Genomic DNA, 12,754 nt, shown 5'->3' on the forward strand with positions numbered 1-12,754 from the left:
CTATCTATTGCGTATACATCTAGATTGGGCGGGTAGACCACTGTCAGCTCAATGGTGTTTCAGATACTGCTTCAGTGATGGGCCATCGGTCGGGCTGCCAAGATCTAAATCAGGCCCATAGTAGCAAATGATGCGCCTGAAAGCAACTGGCTTAAATATAGAAAGTGTGATTATGCAAAGGTGAGGCTAAGCCTCCATTCTTCAGACCCAGACATTCCAAGATGCAGCTAAAAGTCTCACTTAACACATAATTCACATTATTAGCTACATTTCAAATTATGAGACACTGACATCATTATTCACTTCTTCCCAAACAGGCTAACATTCAAATTTGCGAGTTTGTAGATGGAGCACAGCATCCTCGAAGGACCGATGCTCGGGCACACACATCAAAATATTTATTTGTGTTAGAGGCTGCAAAACTTCTTCTTCATTTAGTCCCCGCTTCCCAAAGGCACATTCACTTCCTACGCACCCTTCCACACTGCTATTTCTTACCAGCAAACCAGCAAAGCGAATCACACAAACGTCCTTCATGCATTCATCAGTATAATTCCACAACCGGGACTAAACTGACAGCCAACAAAGGTTTAGCTGGATATCCTCTAAGCAAATAACAATTATCTGGGGGAAATTATTGAAATTTTACAGTGCCTGAAAGTGTCTTATAAGATTATAAATACTGTTTTAATATAAAAGCATAAGTGTCACCCTGCTGAGCCAAAGAGGCAGTTGTGTTATTTGTCATCTCATGGGCTTTTACAAATAAGGTACTAGGTGATCTATAGTTCAGGGAAAAACTGATCACTACAAACTCCTTCTATACCACATGCCGCAAATGTCAAGGTCAAAGGATTAGGACACATATACTTCTGTTTTTTTTATTTTGTCTTAGGAGACTCTTCCTTTTGAACAGCTGCTTCCATTCCACAAGCTATGCCTCAGGAATTGGGTTACTAGCATCCTAGCAGTTCTCAACAATTCCCATATGGTCTGCAGTCTATTCTGTTTCCTAGAAACAAGTTACTTCCAAATGAAATACTCTTTGCCACAGAGGAGATGAAGTGCTACCCCTTTATAATACAAACTGACCATGCCCCACTTGTCTTGCTGGCTGCACACAGGAATACGAACCATTGAGTCCACTGATGGTTCTTGGTTATCTATTCCTTATAGCTCACAGTGAAAGTCAAGAAGGGTCTTCCTCAAGAATGTTGATTATTTGTTCCAGGTGACGGGTTAAGCCCTGACACAATGTCATGGTTTTAGAGGGGTGTTTATGACGCTTTGAGTGTTACACATTGAATGGAAATGGAGGGTGCCCCACCTTCCCTGAACACACCACCATCACCCATGGGGTCTGTAGAAAACTATTTTTTTGTTGCAGTACCTCCCGCTTTTTGCCTGGTATCTGTCACAATTTTGAATGAAAGTCTGCTGGGTTCCAGCTGACCAGGTCCCTAGCACCAGTGTTCTTTCCCTAAACTGTATGATTGCTCCACAGTTGGCACCCATTTAGGATACCTTGTAAGTCCTTAGTAAGTGGAACCCTTGTACCTAGGCATTGGACCTAAAGAGGATCCTTAAGGGCTGCAGCACAAATTGTGCCAATGTAAGGGGCCCCTCATCAAGCTCATACAAACTGCCATTGCAGCCTGTGTGTCTTGGAGAAGAGAAACCCGAAGAATCAACATGGCACACATCCTTGTGTGCCATGCCTGCCAGCACTACAGGTAAGTTACCTCTATGGCAGGCCTTACAACAGTAAGGCAGGGTGCACTATTCCAATGTGAGGGCTTATCTGCAAGAGTGGATATGTTCCGGTGATACCCTTAGTGTTAGAACTGGGATTTCTGGTAGGCTAGGGCTGACGCCAAAGCCAGGCAGAAACCACCATTCTAGTCAGGGCAAGGGAGTCACACGCCAAGATAACCCCTGCTCACCCCCTTGGTAGCTTGGCACGAGCAGACAGGCTTATCCCGGAGGCAATGTGTAAAGCATTTGCGCACGCACACAACAGCAACAACATCCTAGGCACACCACAAAAGGAACTCCACACAAAGTTATATAAAAATAACTTCTGTATTGTCAAAACACATCAGATAGAAATCACACATGTACATTGTGCCAACTGGCATGGGCAATATTCACAAGGGATTATTTACAAGACAGGACCACATGGGCCACTGTCAGAATCAGCACTTAGTAGAAATAGCACTTCTAGAACATAGAATATAGGATGTAAAATCACTGTAACACAAATTAGCAAGTATAGCACACAACCAGTAACTACTGGTAACAGGTAAGTACCACCTACGCAACCCTAACCACCTTAGGAGAATGTCACGCAGGGAACCAGGACCTCACTAGGACCACCTGTACTGGAAAGAACAACCACCTAAGAATAAAATACATTTAGGGGTGTAGGTAAGAACAAAACACATGATGTATAAAAACACATTCAGAGGTGTAAGGAAAGAAAACACATGATGCTCAAAACATTCAGAGGTGTAGGGAACAAGGAAGACACATGATGCATAAAAACATTCAGAGGTGCCAGAACACAACTCAATAGCGCAAAAACACATGATGCCTAAAACATTCAGAGGTGCAAGGAAAAACCACACAATTGGGCAAAAACTTACATAAGCCACCACCTGTGGCAGTCCCTAGGCCAACTGGCCTTGATGGGGCTAGGACGCCCTGTGTCCCAATGTCAGGGGCCTAAACGTGGCAGCTGCCCACAAATTGCTGGGCAGCTGAGACAATCCCAAGCGCCTAAAGGGTGCAGCTGCCCACTAATTGCTGGGAAGCTGGGAATCAAAACTGCGACAGGGTCCTCACTGACCCTAGAACAGAACTGCGCCAACTGTTGGAGCCTCACAGGCTCTGAAACTCTGCACACGTTGGAGCCACACAGGCTCTGACACAACATATGCCCCAACCATTGGAGTCCCCCCCTCTGGGGACTCGTGATCAAAAGAAATGCCCCGTAAATACTGTGGAGCGTTGTGAGGGACATGGGCAGTTTAAATAAAGTGTGCCCCAGTCAGAGCCACACAGGCTCTCTAAACAAGTGCCCCCATAGGCTGGAGCGGCCCGCTGCCATCGGGGCCGCACAGGTATGGGCACAGGGGGAGGGGGCGGGCACCGACAACATGCCCCGACACCAACCTCCCCTAAAGAACAAAGCGTGGGCCCCTCTAGGCCCGAGCAACCATCCTCCTCGTTGGAGCAGCCAACTGACACACGGGGCCGCTCTGACACAGTGCCTCCACCGGCACCACAAAAATCCATCTGCTCCCTCGCGGAGCAGCAACAGAACTGCCCCCGCATCACCCGGCCCAGCCCCGACTCACCGGACCTCGGCGGCGCTTCTCTGGGCAGGCGGCGCGGGACTTCTCTGCCGGGGCTCCCTCCAGGACACGGGAGCCCCGCAACACCTCTCCTCTTCTCTTCCGACGGGCGGTTCAGGCGAGCAGCGTGGAGGGGCAGGCACCGGCATTGTGCCTCCCGCCCCCCTCCGCAAGACGACAGGCTGCACGTCTTCTCCCGGGGCTACCTCCAGCACATGGGAGCCCCGACGACCAGCCGCCATGCTCCTCTTCTTTTCCCGGGGCTCCCCCACAGCTCACGGGGCCCCGGGCGGCCATTCCACGGCCTGCTGCTTCTCTCCCCAGCCGCCGGCGGCGGCGGGCGGGACTTCCTGCCGGATTGCAGGCCCCGCCCCGTCCCGGCCAAAAGCTGCCTGACTTCCGGTTTCTGCGGCGGGAGGGCCGCGGCGGTGATTCAAAGGGGCACAGCGAGGGGTGGGCACCCTCGGTTGCAAAAATAAAAGTAGAAACGGGGTGAGCACCCGTTAGGCAATTAAATAAATGGGGTGGCACCCATCAATAAAAATAATTAAATATGCGGGGCATAACGCAGGGTAGACTCCTGCGATTCCTCACGCAAAATGCGGGGCGGAGAAACGCTCGAAATAAAGCAAAAAGCGCTCCCAAGCGCTATGAAAAGATAAAGCGCTTCCAGGCACTTCAGGGGTGAATACAGCGCTCCAAAACGCTGCAAGGTCCTTCCTGAAATAAAGCACTTCCCAGGGGCTAAGGGAGGGCAAAGTCCATCAAGGACCCAAGGCAAAGATTCCCATAGCAAAGGGGTCCCAGCCTCAAGCAGTCCATCAGGTATCCAGGGGCTGGGCAGGGCCCAGGGAGGCAAGCCTTCCCCTGGGCCCAAGCAGCCGCACGCCCCTGGCAGGATTCAAGTCAGAAACAAGAACATTTTGTAAGGGGACACAGCCCCTTTTTATACTATAAAATCCTTTGTCTAGCAGGGTGCAGGCAGTGTGAGAACCAGCTACAACTGGTTATAGGGAACTCCTTTCAGTGTGAGGGGCAGAGGCGACAGCCGCCCAGCAGGAGGTGGAGCCAGCATTGTGGAAGGCAGGCACAGCCCTATTCCTCCCACCACTCTAGTTGCAGATGCAGTCATTCAACCAAGGGCTGACTCAGACAACCTCCTGGGGGCTCCCCAGCCCCGTCACCCTCAAACCAGACAGTCAAGCCACAAGCAGGCCCAGGCACACTCCTGGAGCCAGGCGCCAGCCAATCGCGTGCCAGCAGACTCACTACACACGCACACCCATGTCTAGAAGTGGCACTTCCACACTAGACACATTCATGCCACATACATCATTACGCAGCACTCAATCTCACGAGTTCGCACATACCAAACTCGACCCTGCACTCCCCACACATCAGGAACTACCATGGTCACACATATTCCCCATGCATTCCTATGGGAGGACAGGTCACTCACCACACATACACAGAGAGCCCACGCACTTTACACTGTACCACAGTGAAAAAGTGTGCAAAGGCCTAAAATCACCAACACCAGGTTCCAGAAACAGGCTAGGAAAAAGCAAAAAGTTTCGGGGTGAACCTGCCAAAAAGGGCCAGGTCCAACATTTAGATATTACCAGTGCACAGGGAATACATGACGAGTACATGGGTGGGACACTTGTGATTATGATTTCCCCAGCTACATGATGGCTTCATTATACCTCAAAGTGTTTGGTACCAAACATCTCATCTTAATAAACCCACACTGATTGCAATGCTGGATGTATTAATAAATGCACACAGAGGGCACCTTAGAGGTGCTCCCTGAAACCGTACTGACTACAAGTGTGTTGATTGACTGGTCTCGACCAGCCAGCCACCATAGGTTTCTGACCTCCTGAGGTGAGAGCCTTCTCTCTCAGAGGACGGGAAAAAAGCCTGCCCTGGGCAGAGGTATCACACCTTCTTCAAGCTGGAGGGACATTTCAGGGCAAGAAGCCTCAAAGGCCCTATTGCCTTTGGTATGCGACCCCGGGACTCTCCACACTGTGGAGGTACCCACCCCTCTGTCTTGACCCACTTTTTGGAGGCAAGACGGTGGGAACATTAGTTAGATTAGGAACAGTGCCCACATTCAGCCAGCACCACCCCTTGCATGGGCCAGCTGATGTGGACCTCACTTTTTTGATTCCTCCATGTTGTTTTGGCAGGAATTAGTCTTTTAGGGTCAGAGTTATGCCTACTTCCCACAGGAAGTGATCATATAGAGGCTGCAGAGACCCTAAGGTAGGTAGCCCATTGGCTACTACCTGTCACTCCCCATAAGCGATCCTAAATTGAGTAGTTAGGTGGCACAGCTGAACCTAAGTACTCAGATTTAATGGATCAAGAGAAGAAAGATAAGGAAGAGCCACTGCCTGGCAAGAACTGCAGCAGTACTTTGGAGCAAAACCATTCCTTCCTCAGCTTTCTCTTGACAAATGAGACAGAGTGACTTGTCCTTCGAGCTAGAGAACTACCAAAGCCCTGGGTACCGCCAGCACTTCAGCAAACACTGAAAGTCTCCCTTGTAGTAGAGGAACTACTCCCCTGCAGTCCACAGGCAGCGACAAGCAGAGTCTGCACTGCAGACAACCAGGAAAAGGTACTCGAGCTCTTGAAGGTCAGATCTGTCTCCCCAAGGAGTGTGAAGAAACCACGACCAGCAGGAGCTGTATCATATCAACCCCCAGGGTACAGGACACCCTACACCAAACACAGCCTGAGTGTCCAGTCTGAAATCTCACTGCACCAGGACCAAGCAGCCATCGAAGAACATCAGCATATATGAGACCCAGTTCGAGAGTGGCCCAGCTGCCTTGATTTCTCCTTACCAGCTGTTTGTCCCTGACCACGAGGTGCATCTTTACGCACCAGCTCAGCTGACCTAACCACTCTACTCCAAGCACCCCCCCAGCCCAGGTCCAGATGAACCAGCTGGGTTGACGTGCTCCAAGGCCCCTGAGAGCTGAGCCCTCATTTGGGAGCCCTCAGACTTGCCTGCAAGTCCACATGTGCAGCCCCTTAACAGGTGGCCCCGTCTTCCTTGTAGTGAGCCAGCTACCAGCTTAACCAGGACCCAGCTCCTAGTAGAATCCGGGTGGTTCCTGAAGAATTGCCGGCAGTACTTTGAACCGTGGCCCACTGTTTCGATCCCAGAAGGTAAACCCCTGAAACAGACTATACCTACCTTCATGCATCTTAGAATTTAAATCCCCCGTTCTGCCTTCTGTACCACTTCCCACTTTCCCGACGCTGCGTCCCTGCGGCCCCGCCCCCTGCTGTCCCATTCGCCGCCTCCCAGCTGCTCCTCCCTCCCACAGCCCCTTATATAGAGGCCGCGCAGTGGACGCGTGCAGCGGGCGCGCTGCTGGCGCACCGAAGGCGCACCACAGGCAAGCCCGTCTGGGCCTGTCCACGCCTGGACCACGCCCAGCACCAGAACCCCTAGCCCACCCCGGAGCCAGGGCACCCGACTGAGATAGGACACCACCACCCTCAATGCACTCAACACCGGACGACCACCCGCCTGCTACCGAGCCACCGCGAAGTGAACCCACGGTCCCTTCACCTGCCAAGCCTGCAAATTCACCTGCCTCCCAACCTGCACCCCGCCCGTTGAACCCAGCAACAACAACAACAACCTCAAGTGCATCTTTCTCAGCACATGCTCCTTCCACAAGCACGCCATCGAACTCTGGGACCTCCTCGATACTACAGCACCAGACGTCGCCTTCCTCACGAAAACCTGGATGAACGCCTCCTCGGCCCACGACATCACCATAGCCATCCCGGACGGCTACAAAATCACCCGGAAGGACCGCATCAACCAAACCGGAGGGGGAATTGCCATTATCTACAGGAACACCATCAGTGTCACAACCAACGCCGAAGACACAATCTCAGCCGCCGAACACCTACACTTCCAGATCCACACCAACCCCAAGACCACACTCAGGGGAACCCTCATCTACAGACCCCCGGCCCGCGCACACAATTCAGCGGAACCATCGCCGACAGCATCAGCCCGCACGCCCTAGCCTCACCCGAATACATCCTCCTAGGGGATCTGAACTTCCACCTGGAGAACAACAACGACAGCAACACCACCACCCTGCTTGACAACCTCGCCAACCTCGGACTCAAGCAACTGGTGAACACCCCTACCCACTACGTGGGCCACATGCTCGACCCCATCTTCTCCGCTAGCAACCACGTCTCCTTCAGCCACTCCATGGGACTTCACTGGACAGACCACAGATGCATCCTTTTCACCTTCAAGAAGACTACATCCCACCACCACACACACAGATCCCCCGCAGATGCTGGAGCAAAGTCATCACAGACCAGCTAACCACATCGCTGAGCCAGAACCCACCAGTCGACACCCCTGACACCAGCGCAGGCCAGAATCTCGCACAGTGGATAACCAACTGCGCTGACGACCTCGCTCCTCTAAAGAAACCCCCAGGCAAGACCAGCATCAGGAAAACCACATGGTTCACGGACGCCTTCAAAGACTCAAAGAAATCCTGCCGAACCATCGAAAAAACCTGGCGCCACGAACGGACGCCAGAAAACATGACAGCCCTCAAGAACGCCACTCGCGAATACCACCAGCTGATCCGCACCACCAAAAGGACATTGTTCAAAGAGCGGCTGGACAACAACACCCAAAACAACAAGGAACTCTTCAACAACGTAAAAGAACTCTCCAACCACAGCGCCAGCAACAACGACATCACACCATCGCAAGACCTCTGCAACTCCCTCGCCACGTTCTTCTACCGCAAGATCGCAGACATACACGACAGCTTCAGCACCCAGACTCTACCCTCAGCCACCGAACCAACAATCACACCCACCACCCACAGCGCCTGGACCCCCGTCAGCACTAAAGACACCACCCACGTCATGAACACCATCCACTCTGGCTCTCTCTCCGACCCATGCCCTCACCACATCTTCAACAAAGCCAACGCCATCATCGCACCCCACCTCCGGAACATCATAAGCAACTCCTTCGCGTCAGCCATCTTCCCAGAAAGCTGGAAGCACGCAGAAATCAACGCCCTTCTGAAGAAACCCACAGCCGGCCCAAAAGACCTCAAGAACTTTCGCCCCATCTCTCTCCTTCCCTTCCCGGCAAAAGTCATCAAGAAGACCGTCAACAAACAACTGACTGCATTCCTCGAAGCAAACAACTCGCTCGACCCATCCCAGTCCGAATTTTGAGCCAACCACAGCACCGAGACCGCCCTCATCCCAGCCACCGACGACATCAGGACCCTGATGGACAACGGGGAAACAACCGCTCTCGTCCTCCTAGACCTCTTGGCCGCCTTCGATACCGTCTGCCACCGCACCCTAACAACCCGCCTCTACAACACTGGCATCCAAGGAAAAGCCCTGGACTGGATCACCTCGTTCCTCTCCGACAGAACCCAGAGAGTCCGCCTCCCTCCCTTCCGCTCCGCGGCCACCAAGATCATCTGCGGCGTAACCCAAGGCTCCTCGCTCAGCCCAACCCTCTTCAATATCTACATGAGCCCCCTCGCCGCCAACGCACACAAACACAACCTCAACATCCTCTCCTACGCCGACGACACCCAGCTGATACTTTCCCTCACCAAAGACCCAGCCACATCCAAATCCAACCTCCAGGAAGGAATGAAAGACGTCGCGGAATGGATGAAGCTCAGCCGTCTGAAACTGAACTCAGACAAGACAGAGGGCCTCATCCTCGGACAATCCCCATCCGCCTGGGACGACTCCTAGTGGCCCACTGCGCTGGGCACCGCACCGACACCCACGGACCACGCACGCAACCTGGGATTCATCCTGGACTCCTCCCTCACAATGACCAAACACCCTGCGCATGCTCCGAAAGACCTTCCGATGGATTCCCGCCGAAACCAGAAAGACGGTCACCCAGGCCCTCGTCACCAGCCGGCTGGACTACGGGAACCCCCTATACGCAGGAACCACAGCCAAACTTCAGAAACGACTTCAGCGCATACAGAACGCCTCCACACGACTCATCCTCGACATCCCTCACCACAGCCACATAACTGCCCACCTGAGAAACCTGCACTGGCTCCCCGTTAGCAAGAGGATCACGATCAGGCTCCTCACCCACGCACACAAAGCGCTACACGACATGGGCCCCGAATACCTCAACAACCGCCTTTCATTCCACACTCCCACCCGCCAGCTCTGCTCCACCAGCCTCGCCCTCGCCATCGTCCCACGGATCCGCAGAACCACAACAGGAGGAAGATCATTCTCCTACCTGGCCGCCAAGACATGGAACTCCATCCCCGCACACCTACGACTGACCCAGGACCATCTCACCTTCAGGAAGCACCTCAAGACCTGGCTATTCGAGCAATAACAGCACCCCCCTCCCTTCAGCGCCTTGAGACCCTTGCAGGTGAGTAGCGCGCTCTACAAATGTACTAATTGATTGATTGTGCGTAAAAGCGCACAGGCTCGAACATTTACATATCTGTGCATAATTTTTATCGAAAACTGTACTTTCCTTGCAACAAAGTTCTTGAGTTTGAAATATATATAAAAATACTTTTTATTTGTCTAAATTAGTCTCAGATTTATTCTTTGAGTGTGTGTCTCATTTATTGCCCCTGTGAGTACAACAAAAGCTTAGGATTACCCTCTTATAAGCCCACTCTGCCACAAAATAGAGCATTAGTTTTAGTACACTGTAGAGAGAGCCAGCTTCCAACCATTTAAGGTATTTAGACCCACAGGCAGGCCAACAGTCTGAAAAGAATAATAACGTCAGCCAAGTGTGGCACGGGTATATGTTTTGTTAGCTAAGTTCGTCCACCAAGAGCAGTCTAATAATAACCCAAAGCCCTAAAACCATCAAGGTAAACTGAAAGGCTTAATCGCTTTTAGAACGCCATTACATGGCCAGGTACATCTAATAAAGAAATTTTAACCACATTATTTCGTCCAAAATTCAAATTAGGTTTAGAACACAATTTTTTAGGTTTTTATTTCTAACTTGTAGGGAAAGTGTAAAAAGAGTGCACTAGATGACCTTGATGTGACACCTGAAAATGTGACACAGATATTCTGTGTTTGCCTAAAGAAAATCACACTTACATTTTGAGCTCGAGCTTGTAGTCTGACAGCCTCATGTAAACACTATAAATAAAGAAATACCCAGAGTGGGCTTGAAACACCCGCCCCTCACTCTACCCATCCCCTTCGCCCCCCATCCCCTCAGATATTGCTCAGTTGGACGGTCACTCACATTCTAGTTCAGCCCCATGATAGAGTATGGCTGTGGCATTGGCTTTAAGACAATGCTATTCACACTGTACGTCAGCCCACATGACAGCCAGTCGGTGTATTGGCTGCCAAACAATCTGCGTGAAGATATTTGTCTGTTTGCATGCCAGCCGGCTGAAGGAGAAGTCTGTTTGCAACCATCGCACTGCATAGAAATCAGTGCGCACTCTCGACCTACATGGAGCTTTGAGGCCAGCTCACATGGCCTCTGCTCTTTCAAGGGGCTGTCTGCTGCTTCTGAAGAAGGCAGGTCCATGTTGGACGCTACCTACCTCTGTTTTTTATGCAGCACACGTATGCTGCACTGACCTACACCGGATCTTTAAGTTATTAGTCCGTGCAGGTCTGCCGTGAGTACTGGGACCAGTAAGGCAATAATAGCAGGAGGGCACACATGTCAACAGACTGAAATCAAGAGGCAGAGCCCTGATTTTTTAAGCAAAAAATTGCTTTATTTTATCCGTCTCCCCTCTAAAATAGGTCTCCCTACTAAAATTGCCCCTATTTCCAAATTCCTCCGATTTTTGTTTCAAAATCTCCCTCTTTCCGGCTGTAAAATGTTGACATGTAAGCCAGTGGCACATGAGGGCGGCTGACCACATCTCCGTTTCCAGGACAGGTCACTCCCCATCAGACATTGTTTTCTACTGAATGTAGTACTTCAGTTCCCACATGCTTCCCGGTGCACCTTCAACAACCTTTGCAATTGCTTTTACTGGACCTACCCCAACGCTGCACTTGTACTTTGTTTGGATTTGGAGGTCGCCTATTGTAAAGTTACTGGGATGGTCCCTCTCCCCAGTTTTCTTTGGGCGAATAGCCTTTGTAGATGAAGAGGTGGCCATGTGGTATGAGTAGATATGGTACATTATTATGGCAGCATCACGTACTTCAAAGAGAATGCTGGTGCATTTCCAACCCCACACATTATGTCTCAAACGGAGTTCAAATGAATCCCTTGAAAGTAACATCACTCTTATTAAATAAACCAAGTTGCTGTCATCTGGAGGTGAGGAGCCCTGATGGAACAGTAGCTGCGCCAAAGTGCCTTCTCACTTGAAGTAAGCTCCTGTTTCATTTTTACTTAGACACTGATATTCATTCATGTCGTTTTTAAAAACCGAATGGGCAGATGACTGTTGCAACGCTCAAATTCAATTTTCTACACAACAGTTTCTCTTAATGTGACAAAGAGACGACAAATTACAACAACTTCTGAGCATTTGCGGTTGCTGCTCTGTGTGTGGTGTCCATGGCCTTTGTGCTGGATCCATTCTATGCTGAAAGCCAGTTGAGTCTCATTCCTTACGAGTGGACATTTACAATCAGCCTGCAGTGGAGAAGTGTGGCTCACTGGTTAGAGGAGGCAGACCTGGAAGCAGAGGTCATCCCGGGACCAGGGTTCAATTCCCGGCTCGGCGGGGTCTTGAGTCCTAAAAAAAAAAAAAAAAAAAAAAAAAAAAATGTCCATGGACTCGACAATTCTCGCTCCGGTGCCTGTTCGATTCACGGGTTCACACTCTGCGACTCTGGGCAATAGCTTGCTTAATCTCCACAACGGCCCCTCGCGGCGGGATGCCTGGCTTTCACCTTGTGGATACCCTGCCGGGGTTATCTCACAGGGGAATACCAGGACGGGTTCCCTGAGCAAGCGCTTAGAAACCGCTTGGTGATTTGCGCTATATAAATCCCTGTACATTTACATTTACATTTACATTTACATGAGGCTACACATACAGCCATTATTTGTAGGACATAGCCGGTACGTAAACAATGTATAGAACAAGCGTGGAGTTCTTGGGCTGACTGTAATCATCTCTTATGACTGAACTCTATAAAATGGTGAGATCCTCATATTCTTGCCCTACGTCTCCAATAGAACGTTACTCATTAGTGCCTCTTTGTTAAAGTTGCTGAACTGCATAGTTATAAAACCGCTTTGGGACAACCATACTTGACAACCTGTTGGCTAGATGTCCAAGGCAGTGAAACTCAGAATGAATGAAGACCCCAATTCGAGGGCGATGGAGGTATGGAAAGCGGCTGACGTTATA

General features: G+C 50.9%; 1 protein-coding gene across 1 annotated transcript in view; it reads right to left on the minus strand.

Moving 5' to 3' along the window:
• Nucleotides 1-12,754, minus strand: part of LOC144762794 (CD109 antigen-like) — a 771,981-nt gene that overhangs the window by 86,988 nt on the left and 672,239 nt on the right. The gene's annotated exons all lie outside the window — the stretch shown is intronic.

The sequence above is a fragment of the Lissotriton helveticus genome, chromosome 6 (assembly GCF_964261635.1).
Source record: "Lissotriton helveticus chromosome 6, aLisHel1.1, whole genome shotgun sequence".
Taxonomy (NCBI): Eukaryota; Metazoa; Chordata; class Amphibia; order Caudata; family Salamandridae; genus Lissotriton; species Lissotriton helveticus.